Below are 26820 nucleotides of genomic sequence, written 5' to 3'. Positions count from 1 at the left end.
ACTTACATGCGAACTGCGCCGCCCGCCGCCCTCCCCTCTCCCAAAGGGAGGCTTCCCACTCACTAGGGCTGGCCCCGCTTCTCGGGGAGTCCTGGAGCGCTCAGGAGTCCGAGCCAGAGCCAGACACAATCCACCCAGAGCCTCCTGAAGTTGTTAAAAGAGAACAGGGGCCATAGACTCGGTTCTAGTGGAAGTTTCCCTCTGAACATAAGGAAGCAGCAGAGATCTTAAACTGAGCGCTACAGAGGCATGTCGGAGGGGAAGAGGCATGAGGTTGCACTAGTGGGCTTTTGCTAGCTATCTAATTGAGGCACTTGAGGGGAGGTGTCCCTAATGAAAGGTAATTGCTGCACTGATTGCAATAGGAGATTTGACTTTCTCCAGGTTGAGGGAGGGGGATTACAACACAAATCAAATGAACGAGACATTTATATACACAGAGCCGAATTTGTCTAGGGAACAGTGTAAATGCAACAGGCATGACTCCAGTTTTCATCTCAGTACCAACAGGACTCCCAATTAGATAGTGAATATTGATGACAGCGAGAGCTTCAGAATCCAGTGTAGAAGTGGCTGGTTTTAAAAGCAGAACTCTCACACAGGAAGGTTTAGTGTGCTTTAAATTAACACCATCAACGTGTATTATTCATAATTGCTAGTAATAAAATATCTTGATTGTGATAGAGCATTCTGTAAATAATATGCCCTGATTTAACAAAAAATCAATTAAATATTATAAAGAGGGCTTCCGCTTCTTTGCAGCTGCTGCTGTCTTTTCAGCAAGGGAGAAAGTGGCTATAGGGAAATAGTGAAATTGACAATCCAGAGACAGCTATTGAATGCACAAAGAAAGTTTATGGCTATCTATCTATCAAGTGTCTCAACTTTCAGTTCCAGTAATTGTAGGTATTATTTACAACTACAGTAGATAGCACATTTCAAAACCGAAATGAGAGTTTGGCGCTGATGTGTCCCTTTAAATTTAAACTGGGACAAAGGGGCTCACAACAGTAACATAGGTAAGTACCATAGCTTACTTCTGTTTCTTGTTTGCACAGTATACTTCAATCATTCGGTGAAACTTGGGGGGTGGGGGAGGAAGTGATCCACAATTTTGTCAGTCCAAGACGAAAAGAAAACAGAAGAAGGAAACTGATTTACTCTAGAGACCCTCAGGGTTTCTGAGACTGGTGAGCAGTAATGGGAAAGGTGAGGAGTTAGTCTGGATAGAAAAACAAACCTCCTTTACAACCTTTTGGTATTTTAATCCTGCTTTTATTTAGCAAACTTTTTTTTCTTTGGGACTTAGTTTTCTGCAACTGAATCAAAAGTCAGCTGAAGAAGGTGACATTTCCCTCACTATAAAATCCTCATTAAACATTCTATATAAATTAGAAGTTGGATGATTTATATCTTAATTTCTGATTCATTCTGAATATTGATTATTTTGTTTGTCCTTCTTGCTCTAAATACTTTAGGAAGATAATAACTGGTGGTAGTGAAAGCTACAAGTTAGGGTGCCAAACGTTTCCCATTAAAAAAATCACTATTTTCAGACATTCACATGATCTTTGTGAAAAATGTTCAGGAAAAGGTCTATACTTTTTCTCAGCCCTCATTTTTTTCCCTCATTATAAAAAAAACTTTAACCACAATTTTATATAACTGATTAAAAATGGTACTCATTTGAACAGGAAGCTATCTATAAATGACCCTTTGTGAGCAGTGTTTATTTTGAAATATTTGAAATTAGTTTTGACTGAACAAAGGTGTGACAATGTGAAAATACCAAACTGAGCATGTGTAGAGAAAATATCACTCTGTTTAAACAGGACAGTATTAATGTGAAATATAATCAACAAAAGGAAAATATTAAAAGTAGTTTACTATACTAGATATTAACCCTGCCAATTTCTATGATTTTACAGCCACATTTTCCTATTTTAAAAATGCTTTTTTCTCTTCTATGTTTTTGGGTGTGAAAGACACACAGATCAGGGAAAAGTGACATTAGTAAAAATGATTATATAGAAAGCATGGTCAAATGCACAACACAGGATGCAAAGTCTATTGAAGTCAATGGGCATCTTTCTGTAGATTGAGATAGGCTTTGGATCCCAGGCCCAAAGTAAACAAACTGGAAAAAGAGAGAAAATACTATGTTCTCAAATCTCTTTTAGGTTTAGTAGTCTTACATGTTGCTTGTAACATTAAGAGGTAAAAAAATATTCCAGAAAGAAGTATAATTTTTAAGGTGGTGATGTCCTTTTAAAAATGTGTATGTCCTCATAAATGCATTGCACATGTCTATGCAACTCAGAAAGCTCTCACAATTAAATGACTAAAATAAATGAATTGTATCTTCGCCCAATATTCAGCTACTAATAACTCATGATAGGTCTGGCTTCTGGAGCAAAAAATCTTGTTTACCCTACTCATAAGCAGCCTCAGCGAAATCAGGACTACTCCCCTGAGTAGCAAGCAGGATTTGGCCCATAAACTGAAACTCTGCATGCTTAGCCACAACCTGAGGGGATATTTTCCTGGAAAGTTTCTAGGTAATACTTTCAGCAATCCTTGAATTACTTGAGCAGACGGGCATGCATTTTTAATGTTTAACTCAAACACGGGTGAAGAGTCAGACTTCAGGCTTGGCACCTGGCTATACCTTAGTGAAAAGTAGCTTCTGCTGTAAATTTGGAAGAACTGAAAGAAAAACAGTAAGCAACTGATAATCACTTTGTTGTATGCATCAATTTATAGTTGCACAATTAGTCCAGTGTCCCCGGCAACATGGAAATGAGTTAGACTTTCATAGTATAGTTTACAGTGCTCATGGGGATTTAGAACTTCTTCAAACAGACACAAATTTCAAATGTAAATGCACCAAAACTGACATTCCACACTTACCTCATATTCTTACATCCTATAGCTTAAATAATGCAATAAAAATACCTAGCTCTTCTATAACACCTCTGATCAGTAGATCTCAAAACCCTTTACAAAGATGGTCAGTATCATTATCCCCATTTCAGATGTGGAAACCGGTGCACAGAAAGGTGAATTGACTTCCCCAAGGCCACTCAGCAGGCCAGTGGTGAGTCAGGAATAGAACCTGGCTCTGCCACTACTAAATAATAGTATTTACATCCTTATGTCTATGCCCACTTTGCATATTACTGATACATTATGATGTAATCTTTAATTACATGATCATATATTGTTTTCTTCACAGGACCCTGCCTCATTCAGTGTGCAGGCTGGATAGAAAGTGAGGCATTGTTGTGTAGTGAATGAGGATGGGGCATGGAGCATGCTGGCATGTTGGTGCACAGGGGCAAGATGGTGCAGCCTGCTCCCTGCAATGCAGCAGGCCCAGTCAACAGTCCAGAGCAGGGCAGGGAGCCTGCAGGACCATGAGCTTGCATACTTCCCACCACACGTGAGTTACCATAACACCACCCACCCCAAGGCACACTAAGGGAGCAATCCATGTGTATACTCATAGCATGCTCCTGCACAGTCACACAAGAACCTGTCACGGTCTGGACCTTAGAGTCTATAATCTTGTAGTCACCCTTTAGGAACCAAAATTCAATTCAGATAGAGCATCAGGAATTACCAAGGTCAGTTCAAGCAAATCAGAGTTCCCTGCGAAGCTATTCAGCCTGGCCTCCTGGCTCTATGGCCCACAATACAGAGGGCAGCCCTCTCCAAACTCCTTTGCAGTGCCTGCTGTGGGGCGGTCATTCCCTGGTATAGAGGGAAATGAGCCAATTAGTCAGATTCTCCTCCCAGTTACAATACTGGTATAGCAGTATAGTACTGACCTTGGTGGAATTACTCTCAATTCAGTCCAATGCAGGTAAATCAGGTCTCCAGAATTGGTGTCACTGAAAACAGCAAAAACTTTCAAGACAGTAGAATTTTTTAGGTACACTCACTGTATGGTTTAATTTTGTTTTCCAATTTTATGTTTTAAAAAGCCCTGCTTGTTAATACTGTATTCTAAGCTTTGGCTCCGAACAAAGTTTTTACAGCCAAATAAGACACCCTGGGAAATATTCAGGCTTAATAATAGCAGTGCTTATTACAGCCATCTAAGATGAAAAAACAGATGGCTTATGGTAATGTTCATGTTTCTTGCATGGCAAAATTATTCTTTACCTGTCTATTTTTACTTTGTATTTATTTGTTGGAGCAGAGAGCATTACGTTATGATAAGCTATGAATATGGCATGTTTCATCTGGTAAAAGAACAAACCATAACTGATGGTTCACTTTTATTGCTGCATTAAATTTAATGATGCAGACACCAAATTATCTAAACACAGATAGTAAGTTTCCAGGACTGAATTTATCAGAAGGAAGTCTGGGACACTCCGGCTTTACACAGCAATTGTCTATGGCTCAGACCCCTTCAAAGTGATAACTTCCTCAACTGCATGCTGGGTTGGGGGTTTGTTTTTTGTTTTGTTTTTTGGTTTGTTTCTTGGTACTGTATTCTGTGCTAATTCTTTTGCTCCAAAGGCTAAAGACCAGATTATGATACTTTTTCTCATGCTGAATAATATTTACTCTGTGAGTAGTCCCATTGGAATCTGTGGGATTCATGGAGTAAGGTCCCTCTCAGTGTGAGCAAGGTTATCAGCTTCTGGCCCTGAATTAGGTTTATAAGGCAGCATGATCTGCCAGATCTGAGTTTTTAAAGAATAGTGGCATTGTAGTTTATAGGGGGAACCCTTAGAGAGGTTCAATAGGTCACTGCTCAGTTCCTTCTCCACTCTGATCTGAATGAGAACAGAACACAGCACCAAAACAAGGGAGGGAGAGAAACTTGTCACTATCAAGCAGTCTCAGCCACAGTCAAGTGCTGTGTTAATCCTTGCTGTCTCAGACTTCCTCTGATAAACTCCATCCTGGACGCACATTATTTTTGTTTTGATAAGTCAGCGTCTGCATCATAATGATCAATTGTGGTTTTGTTCACTTGCTTTTACCACATGAAGTAGCCTTTCATAACTTTTCTTTTTTATGATATGAAGGTACTATCATTGAGGAAGGAATAAACTGTCCAGGTCTGGTTCCACACTGATAGGGCCAGCTCTTGAAATGGATTAAAAGAGATTTTCTCAGTACTCTTTTTCCTGAGCCTCTATCAGCCTGACAGTCTGACAAAATGACAACAAATGTGCACTTTGGGCCAGACTCAAATCCCATTGAAGTCAATGGAAAGATTCCCATTGACTTCAGTGAGCTTTGGATCAGGCCCCGTGTCCTTATGTTCACCTCTTCTGCAAGGCATATATGAGGACAGATACCAGTAAAATGGGACAGAAATGCCCCAAAAGCTAGAGAAGAGGGGATCAGAGTCAAGTCCGCATTTACCTGGTCTTTTGGCATCTATGGAAGTCTCCACAATGTACCCCAGCTATTTCCCAGGAATTCTGTCTGGCGATGATGGAGTTTATCAGAAGGAAGCAGATCATAATAGAAGAGGATAAAATTTGGGTGGTTGTCATCAGAGGTCTCAATGTAATGTAGCACCGTAGTTTGTGGTGGCAGGACACAGCAAGGGGAAAACAATGGGGCAAGAGAAAAAGTATACCTGAAAGGAGTTCATGTAACCAAGCAGGGCCATAACTAACCAACCAAAAGCGTGCATGTCAGCCTTTAGACTAGACCAGGACAGAGGATCTGAAATAGAGTAAATACCCATAAACAGAGGGGCTTGTCAGGCTTGGCTGCAGAGACATTTTGAAATATTAGGTGCAACTTACAGCATCTTGGAGGATTTTTAGGCATGTTAAGAAAAAATTTTACACACAAGAATCTATGGATTATTTATCTGCCTTGCCCATCCAGAGGGGAGACAAAGCTCACAATAATAAGGGGAGTTTCCTTACCTCCTTCCCTGGTGGACAGATCTCCCTTTGGAGGAGAGCAGACAAATAGGAGACTCCTGGCTTCTCACAGCAACTGTGGCTGCTGCTCCAATGACCACAGGAAGGCTGGGAGCACTATAGACTTCCCAGCTAAACACCCACTCCTCATGCTGCTCTCACTCCAGATCCCCCGACCTGATAAGTGAAGTCATGCCAACTATCCTGATTTTACTGCAAGTCTTGTGATTTCTGGTTGGTTTTCTTTAAAGCCCTAGCAACCAGAATCATGGTCCTGCATGAGAACCTTAGCTTTCATTTAAAACAAAGAAGCAAAGACTTTCTAGCCATCACTGTTGCAGAGACTACTTTAAAAATGTGAAGTGAGTGCACCTGAAAGGCACAAACACCAGAAGGCAAAGGGGAAAAAAGGACATTTATTAATTTTTTAAAATCTTATTTTAACCTTATGATTTTGGGGGCTGGGCTCATGATTTTCGAACATTTGGGGTTGGCAACAGTGACATGGGGCAGAAGCAGCAGCTGATCAGTTCCAGTTTCTGGGAACAACTCCTCTCCGAGGTGCTGCTGACCCACCCAGGCCCCTGATAGCACCCCTTTGGAGCCCTCCTAAGCTATGAGTAGACCAGGAGCATAAACAAGACTCCCCACAACATACACAAAGAAGGGAGGCTTTGCAGGTCTCAGCAATAGGCAATAACAAGCGCTACAATCCCAGCTCAGTCTGGGGGAGAGAAGCTCTTCCCCCACCACGTATGGAGAAGAGCTGCTGTTGGCTGTTTAAAGGGGAGTGGGGCATACGCATGCATACACACACACACACACAGAGAATACTGTTCACCCCAATGAATGGGGGATCAGTAAAGCAGAGCTACTACCATGGATGCTGACTTTTAATTTTCCCCTGGCGTGCTCCATCCCCTCTCTACGGCCCTGCCCCAACTCCATCCCCCTTCCCCAAGGTCCCACCATCACTCCTCCTCTTCCTACCCCTGCTCCGCCCCCTCCCTGAGACCCCCGATCACCCGCTGCTCTCTGCCCTCCCCGAGCTGCCAAACAGCTGTTTGATGCAGCCGATCAGCTGTGGCTGGTGGGTGCTGAGCACCCACTATATTTTTTTTTCTGTGGAGCACCCATGGAGTTGGTGCCCATGGCTACTACTGGGAGGCTGGAGGTACAGAATTCAGCTGGGAGAAAGCACAGGGGAACAAGGGAGCAGCCAGCCAGAGGTACAAGAGGGGAGCTGAGGGACAGGACTCGAGCAGCAGCAAGACACATGGTATATTGGAGGCAGCAAGGCAGAGGTGCAAGGGGCTAGTGGAAGTCAGGAAGAACATGAACAATACGAAATGGACGTGGAGGTACAATGAGTTGGGGGCAGTAAAGCTGAGCTGCTGAGGGCAAAGTGGTGTCAGAAATGTAACCTTCAAAGAACAATAAAAGGAAAAAACAGTGTTTTGTTTACTTACCATCCCCCACCCCTCCCCACAACCATACTAGTATTTGAGGGGTGTTAGGAATTTCTAAAAAGAGGGTTTGCTGCTGACCTGTAGATGGTGTGGTTCCCTGTCCCCTTCCCCCATTTCTGTCAGAATTTGAGTTCTAAGCTGCAGAGCCATCCCACTTTGTCCCTTGCCACCACTTATGTTTGAAATTCCTTATACAGCAAATAACTTTCCTCTCTTTAGCCAGATCCCTCATTAACCCCCTTCTTTTATTAAGATTTCTATAGTTATCCACAGTGAATAATACAAACAGAATTAAATGAAACTTAAACACCATTACTAACTATATCCATCATCTGCATCTGAACTGCATTTAGAAGACTGGGAGTTCATTAGGACAACAGTTTGCCTCTCTGTTTGTTCCATGACCACCACTGGCATTCAATAAACAAATAATCTTATATTAGGCTAGTAATCTGGGCTGTGCTCGAAAACTGCATTTGCTTATTATCAGATAGCAGAGACCAGGCAAAAGAAATTGTACTTCTGATACATCAAGCTCATACAGTTAGAGCAATGACAGGATTCCTTTCCACTAGGTGGTGCTTGGTTCTCTCTTACATATTATCCAGTAATTACACTAAAAAAAACAGGAGTACTTGTGGCACCTTAAAGACTAACAAATTTATTTAAGCATGAGCTTTCGTGAGCTACAGCTCACTTCTTCTTCTTCACATCCGAAGAAGTGAACTGTAGCTCACGAAAGCTCATGCTTAAATAAATTTGTTAGTCTTTAAGGTGCCACAAGTACTCCTGTTTTTTTTGCGGATACAGACTAACACGGCTGCTACTCTGAAACCAGTAATTACACTGTAATTGTATGGTGTTAATGATTACTGCCTACTTATTTAGGTAGGTTAACAAGATGCCACACAAAACATTACTACAAAAGGTTTGCACACATTCCTTATCTGAGTTTCCTAGTTTAGCTTTTGGCTTAGTTTTTCAGATCTTCAGATTATGAATTCTTGACCTCCCATCGTTACTTTGTTGAAACTAGCCTGCTTCCTACATTATTATGAGATTTGGTTATTTCATTTAGAAAAAAGTTGCTGTAGATATGCAGACAAATTTCACTCTGAGTTTTAGGAAGCACTCAAAATCTTGAACATTCCCTATTTGATGTTCTAATACCAGAATCCACCAAAACACCATAGCAAGGAAGGAAGAAAGGAAGGAAAGATAATAGCATGCTCAGATTAGGTCCTGCCATTTGCCCTTATCTGCCATCAGCCCACTGGGAATTTAGCTCCAGTGAAGACTCCAGGGTTTCATCTTAGAAGATCCCTATGGATCACTCATGATAAGAGGCTACCAAAGTGATTTAAAAGATTTTACCGGGGTTACATGGCATTCACTTTGAGGTTCAGGTTTTCGCAAAGTCCAGTTTAAAAACTTAGGTCAAACTGCTGAATTGTGCTTGATTTCAGGATGAAACTAGGCAAAAATCAGAGTTTCATCTAGCTCTCACCGAAAATATAAAGCAGCCAAGAGGTTCACTTGAGGTTAAGGATTCCTCAATACTCAGGCTCAAGGCAGTGAACCTGACCTGACTTTCACACACACAAAATCAGAAGGCTGCAAGGATGGGGAAGGGGAAGAGAAAAGAATAAGCAAAATTTGTCTTTTCCTTAATTCAGAGGATAGGACACACCTCCAAATTTTGACAGGCAGTGGCAAAGAATTCTCAGTACTGAGTTTACATGATATTCAGTGGTTTAGTACAATGGGACAGTGATCGAGAAAGATTTAGAAGGATTTTTTTTTAGTGTGTGTGAATGCACTGATATATATATTCCTGGCTGCCTCATGTGTTCTATAATATAACCAGTGTAGGTACCCACTTGCCCATATTATTTGTACCTCCATGTGCCATCCCCCTATTTTCCCTTCATCCAACCCCCTTTGTTTACTGCTTTCTTCTGTGGCATGATCCTGCAAAGACTTATACAATATCAGTAATTTTATGCATATGAATAGTCCCAAGTGAGTTCCCATTTAGTTTAATGGGATTTCTCTTTGCAGGAGCAGGGCCTAATACAGGGGCGGGCAAACTTTTTGGCCTGAGGGCCACATTGGGTTTTGTAAATTGTATGGAGGGCCGGTTAGGGGAGGGAGTCATGGTCCGGCCCCCAACTCCTATCTGCCCCTCTGGGACCCCTCTCCCATCCACACATCCCTGCTGCCTGTCCCCTGACTGCCCCTGGGCCCCTGCCACCCCATCCAACCCCTTCTCTCATTCCTGATGCCCCCCCTGGAACCCCTGCCCCATCCAACCACCCCATCTCCCTGTCCCCTAACTGCCCCCAGAACTCCTGCCCCTGACTACCCCCCACTGCCCCATCCAACCCCCCCTCCTTCCTGACTGCCCCCCAGGACTTCTGCCCCCATTCAACCCCCTGTTTCCCACCCGACCACCACCCCAAACTCTCCTGCCCTCTATCCAACCCCCTCTGCTCTCTGCCCCCTTACCACGCTGCCTGGAGCACCAGTGGCTGACAGCACTACAGCCACGCCACCCAGCTGGAGCCAGGCCACACTGCCGCCACCACAACGGCACAGCGCAGAGCACTGGGTCAGGCCAGGCTGTGCAGCTACGCTGCCCCAGAAGCTCACAGCCCTGCCACCCAGAGCATTGCACCGGCAGCAGAGTGAGTGAGTTGAGGCTGTGGGGGAGAGGGGACAGCAGGGGAGGGGCTGGGGGCTAGCCTCCTGGGCCAGGAGCTCAGGGGCCAGGCAGGACAGTCCCGAGGGTCGTAGTTTGCCCACCCTGGCCTAATATCATATACTCCTCAGGGCAGGGGCCATGTATGTGTGAAGTGCCTACCACTCTGTTAAATAAATAAATACTCATATTAATAACTTGCCACAGAGAAATCCCATTTTGAACTGGGGGATGATATATCAGCTATTTATAGATTCAAACCAGAGTTTGAACAAATTAGTTTTTCTCAGAAGTTTTCATCTCAACATTCATTAAAAATTGAATAAGAAAATCTGATGTGTCTTGTAATATGTGTTTTTTGAGGGCTGGGGGGAACTTGAAAGACTGAGACTCTAAGTAGATTCTGTTTCTGAAACAGTTAACTAACGTAAGCCTCACTGATTTTCTTCTGCTCCTGTTTACAAGCAGTTACTTTCCACTCTGATCCATTCAGAACTTCTGCCTGTGACTCTTCACTAGTCTCCTGGAATAATTCGTTTTTATTTACTAAAATACTTCTCTCCCCACCTTGTTCTGCAGCTTTCAGCATAATGCAGAATGCCTGCCACACACCTCTGTGCAACATGATCAATTCCATAGTCACAAACACCAATTATTTGCTGTCAGGATGCTTTTCTTGTATGCAGTCAAGCTGTGCAAGATGAACAATGGAGCAGAGAACAAGATGAAATGGTGGCTGGATGAAAGGTGAAGGCATCCCGCCTCCCCACACACACATTTTAGGTATGCAAAGTTGAAAAACCCCAAGATGGGCAAATTTGTGAATTCTGGGTCAAATTTGGCCTACAAATGCCCTAGCATAAATACAAATGGCTCAAAAGAGAGTCTCAGTGAAATATTTAAGGACAGAATTTGTCCCCTAACAGCAGAGACTACAAATTGTCATTGTACTTGTCACCATGACTGGAGAAATCCTGCAAAGTTTACCTACTATTTTATGTACATATGTCTTTCTTGAAAACATGGAGTATCTGTCTTCTTTCCTGGCACCCTCATTTCCTTGTACAAACACCTTTTTTGTTTTGTCGTAAAACCTCCAGAAAAGCCAGATTCTTCAGTTGTGTTTGAGTTCCCACACATCAGTGCTTACAGTATCCCAGGGCACTCCTGGAGAACAGGATCTTATTCCATGGCAATATCTTTTTTCCACAGGATCCCTCTTCAAAGTCCTAGTGCTGGAGAGTAACTGGTTGTGTGTTTTGACTTTCTGCCTCACAGGTTCTATTTCTGGAATCATAATCCTTGTAATGCTACTGGCACCTTGGGGAAAACTTGTCAGAATCAGAAGTGATTGAACTGCAAGTGCTGATGGCTGCATTACCAATACCCTCTTTAATTGCTTGGTGTTATTGGGCCGCGATCCCTGGACACCACAATAAATGAAACTAGAATGGTGTGCACACAACAAGAACAAGTGGGAAACAAAACAGAGGAGGGAGTCATTTGGGGTAACCACAGACAGGAGAATTTTACATTCATTGCCCTGTGGCAATTTTTTTCTCGACACTTCCTTTGAGATGGGACTGGAGCTGATTCCATGACAAAGAAAGCAGTGGAGCCAGGCAAGTTCTCATTTTAAAAAGTAGGAGGGTTGCAGGAAAGGGAGTCCATGGGAAAATCTGAAAAAAAAAATTAGGTTTTAAATTTTGTTTTCATCCTATATTGGAACAAAACCTTGAGAACTTTTGATGTTTTCATGGGGAGCAGGGGAAAGAGGGCAAGACCTCAGAACACCCAATAGCCTAGTGAATCAGGCAGAGCAGGAACTAGAATGTAGGTATCCCACATCCCAGGTGTGTGCTCTGACCATCAGGATAGACAGTCAATCTCTCTCTGGCCCAACAACTATTTAATTATTCATACAAAGTAGAACAAGCTCCTACCCAGGAGATTGAGGCTGATTGAGATTCAAGTCCCTGCACCAAATCAGGCAGAGCACAAACTTTTGAACATGGGTCTCCTCCTTCTTAGGCAAGTGCTCAAAGCACTGGGCTATTGACTATTCTAGAGTGGAGTGCTCGCTCCACCCCAAGAACCTTCTCAATGAAAGTCTACTCAAAACCAATATGGACTTTCTCACAAAAAAGTAGTGTTGAAGAATTCCCAACCAGCTCTATTCAGGAGACTTCAGGGAGCTGTAGCACCCTTAGCTTTGAATTTCCTGACTCCCAAGGATTTCAGCCAGTTCCTTAATGCTAACTTCTTGTATATTTTTGTTTGAGTCTATATCGCTATATACATATTATGTGTGTACTTGTATTATGTATATATGAAATGCATGCATATTTCAGAAACACCATGAGCCCAATTTTCAAACAACAGTGTCTTATCGAGATATCAAAATGTCACAAATGACTATACACTTAAGTGTCCATTTAGAGTCTTATGCAAAACTTTCATTGACTGCAATGGGCTTAAAGCACCTAACAGCAGATTTAAAATGCCACACATGAGATTTTGATGCCTTGATTATTGAAGACCCACGTTTGAGAAGCAGGCCAGGTGTAGGAATCTGTTTATCTATTCAATTGAACGCATTCAAATAGAAAAAGTCATTTTGTAGAAAACCCTTTTAAAGACAAGTACTTATATCTCCCTAGAAAACTGCAGTTGGTACCTCACACAATATATTAATTATTTTAATATGGCAGAAGTAATGAGGGGTGTGTGCTCATGTGCATGCACACTGTTACCTACTGGGAAAGTGAATGGCAGTCTCCAAGTCTCATTATTCTTGAGACTAATTATTACAGGAAAAAAATACATTAGCATACATTGGCAGAGTTTAGCTCTCAACTCTCAATTTGAAAGTGGAAAGCCGAGCCCTGTGTTAACATAGAGAAACTTTGATGAATGGCGAGATAAGCCAGCATTGATTTAAGGAAGCTTGCTGCTCCTTTCACTTGAGAGTGGAAAACTCCCATGGGAAACTGGAGACCACCTGGGTTTTCATCCTATCTACTCAAGGAATCAATGTGTATACAGCTGCCTGTCAGAAAAGGTGAGAGATGTCTTCAAATGGTGTGTTTGTAACTTGGTCGGAAATTGCACAGAAGATTGTTACTTGTCTGAGCTGGTCACTAGGACACCAGCCAAAATGTGTTTTAAACTAAAAAAAAAAAAAGAGGAAAGAACAACAAAATAGTTTATTAGTACCTTATGTAAATACATACAAATGCAAAGAGTTTTTGTGTGGTAGGGTCTATAATTTAAGTTCAGGTGCAGTCATTTGAAAAGACAGTCATCATTGAAGTCAGGTGTGGAAAAATATACTTTAGAGTGAGGTTTCCAAAGCAGTCTAGAGCATTGAGACACATTTCCAAATAGCGGTAAAGGAAGATGCCTGACTAAGATCCCTAAATGGATTGAAATGATGCTCAACCATTGCCCTTGTCTAAGAATTGGGTCTGGTAATGGTAAGGCAGGAATTCAGAAGACATGGGCTTAAATCATTTGCACTAAGGTCCCTTTATATTGCCAGAATGGTTTAGAAAAGCCTTAGTGCAAATAAGCATCAGGCCCACCACATAAGCACCAGGTCCGTCCACTTACAGAACTCCTGGGCTCAGATCCACAAAGATAGCTCAGAGCCAAACCCCCAGAGCATCTAGGTCCCTGTTTTAAGCTCCACTGTGATCCATAAAGCTCCTGCTCAGCTGTCACCAAACCCTGTCGGCATCTAAACTCACTCGGCACCTAAGATTTTTCAGTAAAAGTTCTCTAGGTGCCTAAGGTCATACACACTGCTGCCTCCCCCTAGGCATCTGGACACCTATCTCCTGCCTAAGCCCCAGAGAGATCCACAAAGGGGTGAGATAGATGTTTGGGCCCTGCAGGCAAGATAGGCAGGCTATCTGGTAGGCGCACTCAGGGGCAAATCGGTAGGGGAGAGAAGGGAGAGGTGATGAAAGTGCCCACCTTGCAACTTTTGGCCCAGTGGTTAGAGCACTCAGTTGGGATGTAGGAGACACCCCCCCCCACTTGATGGTGAGAAGTGATTTGAACAGGGGTCTCCCACACCTCTCAGGAGAGTGATCTAACCAATGAGCTATGGGATAGTCCGATGTGGGGCTCGGTTGGTCTCACCTGTTGAAGCTGTTCCAATGTGGCTAGAGACTTACAGATTTACTAGGCCAGAGCGAGTGAGCATGAGAATGACTCTGTTGTAGGCTTCTGGTTAGAGCACCCAGTTGGGAGGTGGAAGTCCCTCTGCTTCAATGACTTCAATGATTTATTCACCACCACGGGCCATCGTGTTTGGAGTGAGGCAGGTGCCTAACTCACTCTCACAAAAAATAACATAGATGCCTAAACCACTGCCATTTCCAGTGTGGTGTGCAGTGTGATTAAAAAAATGGCTTGCCATAACATTACTTTCTAACCCCACTGCCATACAAATACTCCATGTGCATACATTTGCAAGGCAATCTATAGAAGGCCAGCTTGCTAGCCAAGTAATGGCTTAGTGTCATTGCACTTTATCTTTTATACTAACAAAAGTAACCAAGTTTTAAAATGTATCTAACCAAACTAATTAACTCCAGTGTAAAAAAGGCAAAGAATTTTTTTATTATGTCTCAGAGATACAAGAGCTGATTTTAAATAGTATTGTGATCTTAATTTATAATTCTGTTATGATTTTTCAAACAAGAATCAAGAAAAATATCCTTTTGAGATTTAGGGCTGGAGAAGACAAATGCTAAGATGTCTTAGGAGATAGCCCTATGATATACAACTTCACTAGCATAGTAATCCATTATTCATCTCTCAGTAATAATTTAAAATCGCTTATAAATTTTCTGATGAGCTCCAGTTTAAAGAGAAGACTACCATAACCAAAAAAAAAAAAAAGTCTTTGCTCTGCAAGTGCTGAATGATAACTGAATGCATCTTTGGAAAGCAAGACAGAGATTCCCAAGAAGGATGCATCCCCAATGTTATATTTTTGTACATCCACATGTGTGCTAGATGGCTTAGGGAATATGGAGACTTTCACCTTTTGATAGCAAGTCAAATGCAGCTCATGTCAACTGTAACTAAGTTCACGGCTGTTCACCCACCTGTGCAAAGTGCACTGCTGATTTCAGCCCAATTCTTTGTCACAGCACGAAAACCTCCAGTGCAACTGGCACTAAATGAACCTTTCTTGGGAACTGCATTCAGATGTCATGATGATAGTCATGTTAAAAATATCCAAGGACTCTCAGCAAAAGAGGCCAAGGACTGAATGAAACTGGAGAGTGAATTTGCAGACGCCCACAAATAAACCCCACAAGCCAGCAAAGAAGCACAGTGGTGGGTCAGGGTAGCATGGTCTCTAGTTGAACCTTACTTATGCTTGGGTTAACAGAGAACACGAGTTTCCAGGGCTGCCAGTCCAATACCTCTCACATTGACTACAATAATAAATCATAAATAACAATAATAATAATAATAAAAGACTAGCTGGCACAAATTGATGATTTACACCATGATGCTTTTTAAAATAGTGGGTTATTATTGCAGACAAATATGGATTTGTCTATATGCCAAGTTGCACCAGTTTAATATAATGTGCGATTTTAAAATGACTTAAATCAGTGCAAAAGGCTGTGTATTTCAGTTTAAACTGACCTTATTTTGGTCTAGGCCTTATCTCCATGGGAAAGTTGCATTGGTTTAATTTAAAATTTGTTCTTAAGCTGATATAGTTAGACTGGTGTAAATCTATGCAGGTACTCTTATTTTAGTTTAAAGATGGCTTATTTCAATTTAACAAACTTGTTTCTAATCAATGTAAGCTAAACTGAAAAAGGCCATTGTTATGCTGAAACAAGTGTGACAACAAGGGGCTTGCATTGGTTTAGCAATATTGGGTTAAACTCACATTAGATTATACTGGTGCAACTTCCCCATGTAGACAAGGCTTTAGTTTAAATTGATTAGGAACAGGTGTAAGATAAACTGAAATAAGCCATTCTTAAACCAAAATAAGTGTCCATCACAGAGTTTCAACTGGGTACAAGTTTGCGTATTAAACCTGTGTCTACCCAGTAACTTCCGGGAGATTGGTTTGTCCTGATGTAGGAAAATGGATTATATTTTACTGTGTTTAGTTAGAACCTGATTTTCAGAACCAGGCATAAAGGACTCAGTACCACAGGAGTCTGAATGGAACTACGGGCTTGTCTACATGGGGAAGAATCCCACACTAGCTACTCTGCATTTAATCCCTGTGTGGACACTGTTACTATACACTCAGGCCTTGTCTATACTACCAGAGTAAGTTGACCTAAGTTACACTACTTCAGCTATGTGAATAATGTAGCTGCAGTTGACGTAGCTTAGGTCAACTTACTGTGGCGTCTACACCTCACTGAATTGACAGGAGACACTCTCTCGTCGATTTACCTTACTCTTGTTCCGGTGGAGTACTGGAGTCGACCGGAGAACGCTCTGCCGTCGATTTAGCGGGTCTTCACTACATGCGCTAAATCGATCCTGCTGCATCGATCGCAGCAGCGTTGATCCTCAGTAAGTGTAGACATGGCCTTAGAGTGCCTTTGCATACAATAGCTTGCTGCCTTTGGAATTGAGTTAAGCTAAACCACCCACGGGCACTCTTAGTGCGCATGAGGAGTTAGGGCAAAGTAGCTGATGTACTTTAAATTCAAAGCTTACTGCACACTAACATCCCCAGGAAGATAAGCCCTGAGACATTGCATCTTGCACTCCACTAGTCAAATCAGAGCACTCCTATGGAAGCAAATTTTTCCCCGGCTTAAATTCACTTAAAGTCACTGCAGTTACATCAAGGATTAATTTAGTGCAGGAAACATATATATGACTGAATTTGAATCTGATTTAAACACAGAAGGCCAGATTCTGCCTCACTTATTCATGTTACGTAGCACTTTATTCAATAAATGGTCTCATTGATTTCATTGGGACTATCCATGGAGTAAGATACTATTAAGCACAAGTAGGACTGACAGAATTTGGTCCTTAAAGATCACAGGATACTTTCCCCAAACCTTATGTAACATATCTTTAATTTTGTTTTCACCAGTCCTTGCAGTGGTTGAAATTGCTGTATATGCTTATTTCCTTTACTTTGTGTTTTATAGCACCACGGTAGCAATGCTAATGTAGAATGTCAAAGCAATAAGAAAAAATATTGAAGAATTTAGTACATAGGGTTTGCAAGAATAATTTTGCTGTATTTTTTTACACATATATTATTCCCTGCTTGAATTCCTAAGGGCAGAACCCTTCATGTGGCAGTAACTCCTGTTGTTAAACCGACTTTTTCTTTTTTTCTTTCTTTTTTTTTTTTTGGAAAGTGAAAAAATGTTAGACAAACAGATATCTAGAAACTGTATTTTAGAAAGAAGAAAAGTCTCTTTCCTAGCCTATTTAGGGAAAAACATAAGCCTAGCAACTGTAAACTTTGTTATCTGTATGCGTTCATTGGAAACAGTGATCTGTCTACAATAGCCAATTTCTATTCAGCTGTGAATTTTGAGCACAAGTTATGATGAAATTGTGGAGTCATTTCACTTATGAACTATGAACTAGCTACTTCCATTGGAAGATTTTTAGTTTCTTTCATTTTCTCACATGAATATATGTACAGCTGCTATTTAACAATCACATGTGATCACCTCAACTAACATAATAGAATATCATTTCAATAAACTGGCAGTGTCCAAAGGATAGTTTTATAAGGCTGCGTTTCTCAACTCACATTTGTCTCTCTTCCACTGCAAACAAATCTGAGAATGTAATTGTTGGCCAATGTTTCTGGAATCCATTTTTTCAGATTTTGAAAGGAACGGTAGCATTTGTCAGCCAGCTTTGCTTGTACGTTCCGCATGATAAAAAACTGTAACAAGATAATAACAATGTCTCTGGATAATAGGGCAGCATTAAAAAGAGCACGACCATGACGGCATAATACTTTGATTCTTTCTACGTTTGATAGAAAAGGTTTGGTTAAGTGCCAGCCACAGCCTTACAGCTCTGCTCACAATTTCTGAAAAGGTTCAACTGATGTGCAAGTGAATGGCCCCGTCCAACAGGCCCGCTGGTGGGCTGCATCAGCAGATGTTCTCTAGTTATAAATGATATTAACTCCGACCAGCCTTGTACTGTAACTGTTGTGATTGCTCGTCCGTATTGTGTATCCTATTCACAGTCATTTCACCTCATGTTATATGTGTCTTCACTACAGTAGGTCAACTGCTGCTGCTACCTCGTGGACTCCGCTTACACTTCTTGCTCTGATGGAGTACCGGAGTTGATGGGAGAGCACTCTGCAGTCGATTTATCGTGTCTTCACTAGACGTGATAAATCAACCCCTGCTGGATCGATCGCTCCAGAGGTAAGTGTAGACATGCCCTAAAGGTACATCTACACGGGCAAAAAAAAAACTCGCAACAGAAATTCTCAGAGTCCTGGTCAATTGACTCAGCTTTGCGCTACGGGGCTAAAAATAGCAGACGCTATTAACCAAGTAAATGGTCATACTTGGTCTTAGAGCCTGGGCTCTGAGACGCGCCACCCTTGCCAGGCTTCACAACCCAGCCCAAGTGGGAATGCCTACACTGCTATTTTTAGCCCATAGCGTGAGCCTGAGTCAGTTGACCCTGGCTTTGAGACTCGCAGCCCCAGGTTTTACTTTGCAGTGTCGATATACCCAGTGTGGCTATTCGCACTAGCAGATAGCTTATTGACACATACAATTGTAGTAACTGTGCACACAAATCTTTGCCTGTAATTCTAGTCATTGGTCTGTTTGAAAACCTGGCCAAGTGTGTCCATCTTTTATTATTATTTCAAATTCCATGGCACTCCTTGTGAGGCTGTTTCTGCAGCTACTTTCCTTCCTGCCCAATTTATTCCATTCATCTTCCTCATTTTTGGATGGGAAATCCTTTATTGTTTCAGAGCCTGTTGCAGTATTCTCCTCCCTTCAAATTTTCACTAGGGCTTTATGGGGGTTTGTGATCACTGCTGATATGGCAGTTTGGTGAAGGTGAAGCTTCTCTATAGGGATCTGTAGAAATACAGAATGTATCTGTGTTTCCTATTGACTTTTTAAGTGTTATTTGTTTTTTAGTAGGTTTGCTTGTATCCTGGGCCTGGGTGTTAATGTGGTTGAAATCTGGGAGTAATACTATATAGAAGCAAAATGTGTTTTATTAGTAATAAAGCAAGATCAGAACTATTTGTGGATTAAAATTCGATTTAGGTTTTGGGTACAAGGTAAATATCAGGGGTAGGGTTCAGGTTTGGATCTGGATTCAACAGCACCAAATTCCTACAAGATTTTTGCTTTAAAGGGAGGCAGTCTTGTAAGACCATTTGAACATTTTCACCATTTCAGGCTGAAATCTCATAAGTATAAATGTTTTTGTGAGATTTCAGCTGTCTGAGCTAAACCTAGGAAAATAGATCTCTTCTGGTTTGGATCTCAATCAGAACCCCAGATTATAGGTGCATGCTGGATGTGTGATAATTTGCTCATCAGGTTTGGGTTTCACAAACCAAAAGTAGAGTGTGGTTAGGATCTGAGCTCCATTTTACATGGATTGCTGCCATTTGTCTGTGGCTTTACCTTCTGCCCATCTCTTGTCTATTGTTCTTATCAGATTTGTTTCTGGCCTTCTAATCTTTGTGATAGAGGGAGAGACTGTTACTTTGCTTAAGATGGTACCATGATCTGTTAACATGATCTGTTGACATCATAAACATAATAAAATAATAATACCCTTCTCAGCTTGTTAAAGGCATTTGACATACCAAAGGAGTTGATGAGTTCCATAACTTGGCATAGTTTTCATTTTAATACAGGAAAGGGGGATTAGAATGCCTAGTCAATCTTTTTGTGCAAACCTAAATAGTCAAGAGCTCTTCTATTCTAATCTAATTTGACAAAGAAAATATGTCTGTATATTACATCCATAATATACGTAATCTCAGCCCAGCATTTTCCATTTCATGTATCTTATGCCTATTTTCCTCTAAAATAATTGGCAGAATCCTCAAGGAAGTTGTGTTGCAGCATCTAAATATTTTGTTTTATTTGTCTGGTTTGCATTTGGTTTGTGGAAAACTACCCATTGCCAGGTCAATGGCCAACGGGCATTCTTTTTACAGCTGCCTCCTCCTGTTTATCTTTATCTGTCAGTAAAGTAAACTGTCTTGTGCTTGTTTAGAAACCGTTGTATCTTACACTGTCCCCTCTCTGTGCTTTTGTCTGTTCATAGGCAAGCAAGAGTTATACTCAGTTTATACTGGTACTTAAAGAGAACAAATTCTTCATGAGTAGGTAAAACTCCCATTGACTTCAATGGGAAAGCATATCATGCCAAATTCAGAAGCCCTGATAGATGGCATGGGTAAAACTCCTTTCACCCAGATGAACTACATTAGACATGCCTAAAATGTGTAAGAGTGGGAGCAATTTAATTTATCCATTCTTGCACCCTCCTGTTCCTTGCTTTTCTTGCTCCACTCCTCTGTGCTGGTCCTTCAGCCTGTTAGTTACATCATCACAGATTGAGTCTTACAACCAGCTAGATTCTGAATTCAGAGGCAATGTGTAAGGGAAAGGTGAATTATGTGCTAGTAAGTAGGTGTGAGGCTAAATGGATCTTAGGGCCCAGTTCTTCAACCTTTGCTCACAAAGGGTGGTACTTTATTGAGGAGAATAGTCCCAGTGAAATGTGCAAAGTCCCACTGCGCCTACTCAGGCAAAACTCTCTCCCACAATGGACCAAATCAGAGGTGAGTCTAAGCTGATATTATTCAGTATGAGACAGGGTTGAGAGTCAAATTCTCATGTAAGCAAGTCTAAGGATTTGTCTACACTACAGGGGTTACTATGGTAGTAACCCCTGTGTCGTAGATGCACACTACAGCAATGCAAGGACTCCTTTCATCACTGTAGTAACTCTATTTCCCCAAGCAATAAGAGAAGAATGCTTCTGTCAACCTAGCCACATCTGCATTCAGGGTTAGGTTGACTTAACTACACCTCCTGAGCCCTGTAGTTATATCAATCTAAGTTTTAAGTGTAGATCAGGCCTTAGTGCATCTAAGTCTAAGGTAGGCCACAGAGAATCTAGAAACTGTAATTCACCTCTGAACCTGGCACACTAAAGGGGAACATTTTGCCTCAGTAGGGACTGTAGGATCTTGCCCTGAGTGTACCTAATTAAAGAGCTTCCTAGTCATGTCTATAAATCCCTGACATGAGAGCTACACAATGGAAACCTAATGAACAGGGCCGGCTCCAGGGGTTTTGCCGCCCCAAGCAGCCAAAAAAAAAAAAAAAAAGCTGTGATCGCGATCTGCGGCAATTCAGCGGGAGGTCCTTCGCTCCGAACTGGAGCGAGGAACCCTCCGCCGAATTGCCTGCCGTGCCGCCCATCTCCAGAGTGGCTGCCCCAAGCACCTGCTTGCTAAGCTGGTGCCTGGAGCCAGCCCTGCTAATGAATTGTTGCTATTCCACTTAATGTGCCATTTGGAGTTTGCTCTTTTAATATGTGTCACACTGTAAAATTTGGTCTCATGTTTTCAATGTGTATGCAATTGTCTAACTGTGCTCTCTTAGAATATGGAGATAGCCAGAAAAGCGTTCTATATAAATATTATCTTGATAGTAATTGATCAGATTTGATCCATTACTTATTCCAAAAATGTTTCTCCAACTGTTAGTGCTGCAGGGACAACTTGGTATGTGAACACTGAAGCTGTGCTTGCTTCATACAATACATCCTCCCTGGTGATCACCAAAAAGATTCTGGAATTAGAACTCATCTGGCAATTTTGTTTAAGATTCATTAGGAAGAACAGATGGCAGCTTGTTCTTCTGAAGATATTGAGCTTTATATTGCTAAAAGTGTGTGGTGGGGTGGTGGTGGGGGGGAGTCTCCTTTTCAGTGGTAAGTAGGACTGGGGAACACATAGGGCCAGGCTGTGATGCTGCTATTGACATTGAGTAAAATCTTGTTCACAAAGGTCCATTGAGCTCAATGAGACTACTCACGGAGTAAGGTACTATCCGGTGTGAGAAAAAGGTATGACACAGTCTGGCCTCTAGGGAGAACAGAGATACAGTTAGCAAGGGACAAAGTCCATGCTGTCTCTTACCCTTTTTTGCTCCCTGATTTTGTGCTCCAAAAGCACCACACACAAGTTCATCTCCTGCCCTAAAACTCACATCTCCCACAATGCTTATTATCTATAACCCTGCACTGAAACACATTTCATTTCCTATAGCAATACTTATATATTTTATAAGTAAACAAAAGCAGTAACTAGTAATGCATCTACGATGCAACCAGCTTTAACCGCTCACTTCTGAAGGGCTGTATTCCTTCTCCTTTTATCTGCCCAGGTGCTCTCCCCATATCTGTTAGTTTTATGACATCCCTTGTCTAACTTTAGATTGTCAACCTCTGCAGACAGATAATTTTTAATATTTTTTGTAAGCACTATGCACACCTATGGCATAATACTAATGTCATTTTTTTTCTGGCTATACATACAATTTAAAGGAGAAGACATTTTAAAAAAAGAAATACAAACTGATTCAGAGTGGAGCATCCAAATCTGAATTATTTTTCGATAGAACTAAGTGCAGGTGCTAAAACATCTGTTCTCCCTTTGGGCTTGAAGAATCCATTGTTGGCTAGTACTTAGAAAATCTCTCCCTGCTCCATAACGCATTTCTCACACAAGGTTTAACACTGAATTGTTAGAATCCCTCCATAAGCTTTACTTCAAAATGGATAATCTTTTTATCAAATGAATTATAAAATGATTTTCCAGACTTTCTGTAATGAGGAAGTAATGATAATGCTGTGATTAACATTTTAATATTATTTCATGGTCTCTCTCTTTTGCCTAATACTATGAATTAAAATGTTGCCCTCTTTTCATACGAGTATCTCCCATATTTGTAATATATAATTACCATTATCATTTGAATCACCATCGTCAGCATACTTGATTTTTTACAATATATGGACAGGAAAGCCTAAGTGGAGTCTGAGCTAAAAGGTGATATTGAAATTAATGTGACTTACTCATATCCTGTGGGGAGAAAGTAGGTTCCAAGGACTCCAGCAGTGGATGGTCTTTACTCCCCCAACCCCACTGCACTGCCTGAGCAGTACAGTGTATATGAAGATACAATCTGTGGTTGCTAGTCCAGGTAGACTTGCTGCCATAAAGACATACTCCAGAATAGTTCTAACACTAGAGTGCCATGGAAGCTGCATTGTAAGTGTCAGCTTCTGGCCCCAGAAAAGCAGCAACTACTCTTGTCCCTCAGACAAAGAAAATTCCTTAAAACACATTTAAGCTCACTGCGGGAGAACAATTCTCTTTACATGTATCAAAGAAGAGATACAAAAAAGGTATTTGATTTAAAGTCAGCTCTCTGGATAGTTTTGGCATTTGTCCCCAGATGGACATCACAGTTATGATGTACATGTTACAATATGTACATGAAACTAACAGTTTTTTGGAAGACAAACACTTTTTGCCAAATCCTGAAGCTATAACTCATTTTTTTACTCACTGACTGCCATGATGTCTTTACTAAGACAATGTTTGCAAGTTTTGACCTTGCTCCTGCACTTTAGGGAATAGAGTTTATATCACAAGACCTCACAAAATCCTTACAAAGTCTTCAAAGTCTCAATTTCAGTCTGTAATCAGCAGATGTAGACAGCCACCATCTGGGCATGACTAAGCTAGTTTTACAGCAGATAAGCTCAAGCCATATTTAATTTTCATTTCACAATGTGCTCATATTTTAGTATGCTAGTGTGAGATGCAGACAGAAAACTAGCCATTGTGGCCCCCCATCTCCCCTAAATTGCCAGGTTCGGTATGCTAATGGACACAGCTAACTATGCTCATGTACTGGAGCAATCTTGCTAACAAAAAATTGAGAAAGAGATGAGGGGAGGGAACAAGCAGCTTCTGGGGATGTTCCCTGAGCCAATGACTATTACACATTTGTAATGAAATAAAATCATAATAATGGTAGCCTAGGAACACAGACATTACATCCTAAAGCACTTTACTAATAAGGTAAAATAATTTAAGCTGGTCATCAGTGAAATGCAGCTAGTTCTGGGGTAGAACATGACAACTGTTTAACAGTGCATAACAACACACACACGTGAAACAGGAAGTTAAGATGAAAGCCATTTGCTAGTGAAGCTACAGTGGGGAATTCAGTTAGGCAGAACATAATCTTGCAGGTTAGAATTTGGCCAGAACACTAGGGTTAGCTCCCCCGATCTTGTGAACAAGTAACAAGTATAAAATGTATAAGGCCTACTTTTAAAAGAAACTGGCTTGAGTTTGTGCATAATTTGTTACTCAGTGTTTGCACATGCAACTAGCACAGCTGTCTGCAAAACTGGCTAGGTAGGCACTTAACTAGTACATTGCATGCACAAGTTTAAGATCTGCATTTGTAATAACTGTGCACACATGAAGGCAGACAATTGTATGAACAATTTATCACACAGAGGCCTCAGGCTGTCACCTTTAAATATTTGGTTCTAAATGGCCACAAGTAGTCAGGACCAAAGATTTGCAATTCACCTGAAACACAGCATCTCCAGAAGCATAGTATCCTCTTAACAGTGGTTAAGTGGAGCAGTGGTTCAGTACAGAGTCAATAGAAAGTGATTCAGGGGATGGAACTTTAGCAGCAATACTGCTGCACCTATTTGCCAGTGGAGATCTCCTGTTTACTCTTCCAACCCTCCTTTTCTTGGGTGCTGAGACGATCACACACAAGCATGGCCTTTGGAAACAATCCACTGATAAAATGCACTCGCTAGTTATTGAGCAGCACACCTGTGTTGTGTTCCCTTACAGCCCTCTTCAAACATCACTCTTGTTCTGTCCCAATTATGTTGCTTCCATTGATCTGACACCATAACTTCAGTGGATGCTAGATTGGGCCTCAACATTTCTTCCCTGAACTTTGAAGTAACCAGACACCGCTTCCAGAGAATCCTTCCTGGGGTCTTACTCTGAACCCAGTGAATGCTGGGACAGGGCTGTGGGAGTTAGGGATGTATGGATACTCATGCAGGGCAGACATGATCAATGAAACTCTCAGTTATGTGCTTCACTGAGCGCCTTGACTTCAGGAGCTCAGTAACTGTGCGCATTGTTCATCTTTTCCTGGTTTCTTAGGCGAAAAGCTTCACATGTGCAAATATCATGGAAGAAATTGCTGTAAAATATGTTTATACCAAGTTTGGAATAAATGCATCTTAGCCAGAACATTCATCACATCCTTCATAATCACTTCCCAGCTGCTCCGGCACACTGCACCTGGAGCTTGTTGTCCATCTGCTTAGCAGTGGAGACTCCCAATTTCAAATCTATGTGCTCCTAAGAACTTTTAAAAATGCTTGGGTGAAATCCCAGCCCCATTGAAGCCAATGGGAGTTTTGTGGTTGACTTCAATAGGGTCAGTATTCTACCCATTGTCTCTCCTAGTATAAGGCAATAAAATAATTATGTGCTACAATAAAAACCAATTAATTATAAACATGAGCAGACAAAGAAATATAGCCAGAAAAAAAATAAAAATGTGCTTTTGTCACTAATATTTATTGAAGCATTTTATATTAGCAATTTTGGAGGCCTTCAAAGTGCTTTTATTTAATGGTTGAATAGCAATTTTCCACTCTAGTTGTAATTGGTAAAGAACTGGGTGTAGAATAATTTCTATTTGGCACCTAGTTCTTGGTGGGAGGAGGGCTAAGTGTGTTATGATTAAATCACATGTAATAAAAGAACAAAAAGCCTCCAGCCAGCCTAAATGAGATATGAATAGTCAATTGCTCAAGTCCTTTCCCCCTGAGCAGGGAATCAAATTCATAATATCAGGCAGCTGATGGAGGGAGAGGCCTCAGATGTGCCTCACTAACTTCAAGTTGGCATGTCTTTTTGGCATCCAAAATGTGTTTGTAAAATAGAGGGGGGGGAAAGTTATTGTGAAACCCACTGTAAAAGTGTAGCTTTGTTTTCCTGGCCTCTGCTCCTTTTTGTTTTACTTCCATTTAATTTAACTGTTTACACTGTGTGCTGAAAGTAGAACACCTGACAATATCCATTTGTGTTGGAGTTTCCAGTGGCTGTCATGCAGAATGCTTTGGTGTTAGCAGCATCGTTTCTGGACTCCATTAGCACAATAAGACCCACGTCTCTCCCCAGGCCAAATAAATGGGCTTTGCAGAAGGCAAATCCATGGTTCAGAAGATGGAATATTCCCTTTAAAAGTTGAACTTCACATTCATTATACTCTCCCCTGACACACATACCCCATGGGTCATTTCCTCCTCAGGCTTTCTTTAGCACAGCTGCATCTGGACTATCTACTTTGTAACTGGGAATGCAGGCCTGTAGTCCATCTACGCTGTGACTGACAACAATCAATATTAGATGCACTAGACAGAGGAAGGAAGATAACTCCCATGTTACAGATTGAGCTAGTCCTTTAAGAGACCTTAGGACCTCCTATCAGTTTTGAATCTTTCCCCTGACTGACCTCAGGCTGCCCTTATATTTCCCAGCAGGCCTGGTGCCTGTCATGTGCTCCCATTACAATTCATGGGCTGGGAGATGAACTAGTCACAAGCAACCGTGAACCTAGGG

The 26820-nt window shown here is 41.5% G+C and overlaps 2 long non-coding RNA genes across 2 annotated transcripts; one reads left to right on the top strand and one right to left on the bottom strand.

The window, feature by feature from the left end:
* The first annotated feature begins 60 nt into the window (after positions 1–60).
* LOC120407858 lies at positions 61–12661 on the top strand. The gene is made up of 4 exons (XR_005600285.1): positions 61–1019; positions 3236–3442; positions 10653–10856; positions 11352–12661. It is a non-coding gene; the product is annotated as an uncharacterized LOC120407858 (long non-coding RNA).
* Positions 10320–24925, bottom strand: LOC120407859. Its single transcript, XR_005600286.1, has 4 exons — positions 24748–24925; positions 17860–17997; positions 15466–15529; positions 10320–11752 (listed from the first exon to the last, which is right to left on the bottom strand). It is a non-coding gene; the product is annotated as an uncharacterized LOC120407859 (long non-coding RNA).
* Positions 24926–26820: the final 1895 nt, after the last annotated feature.

Source organism: Mauremys reevesii, linkage group 6, assembly GCF_016161935.1.
Source record: "Mauremys reevesii isolate NIE-2019 linkage group 6, ASM1616193v1, whole genome shotgun sequence".
Classification (NCBI taxonomy): domain Eukaryota; kingdom Metazoa; phylum Chordata; order Testudines; family Geoemydidae; genus Mauremys; species Mauremys reevesii.
The sequence above is the reverse complement of the archived record's forward strand: the minus strand, read 5'-3'. Positions and strand labels throughout refer to the sequence as shown.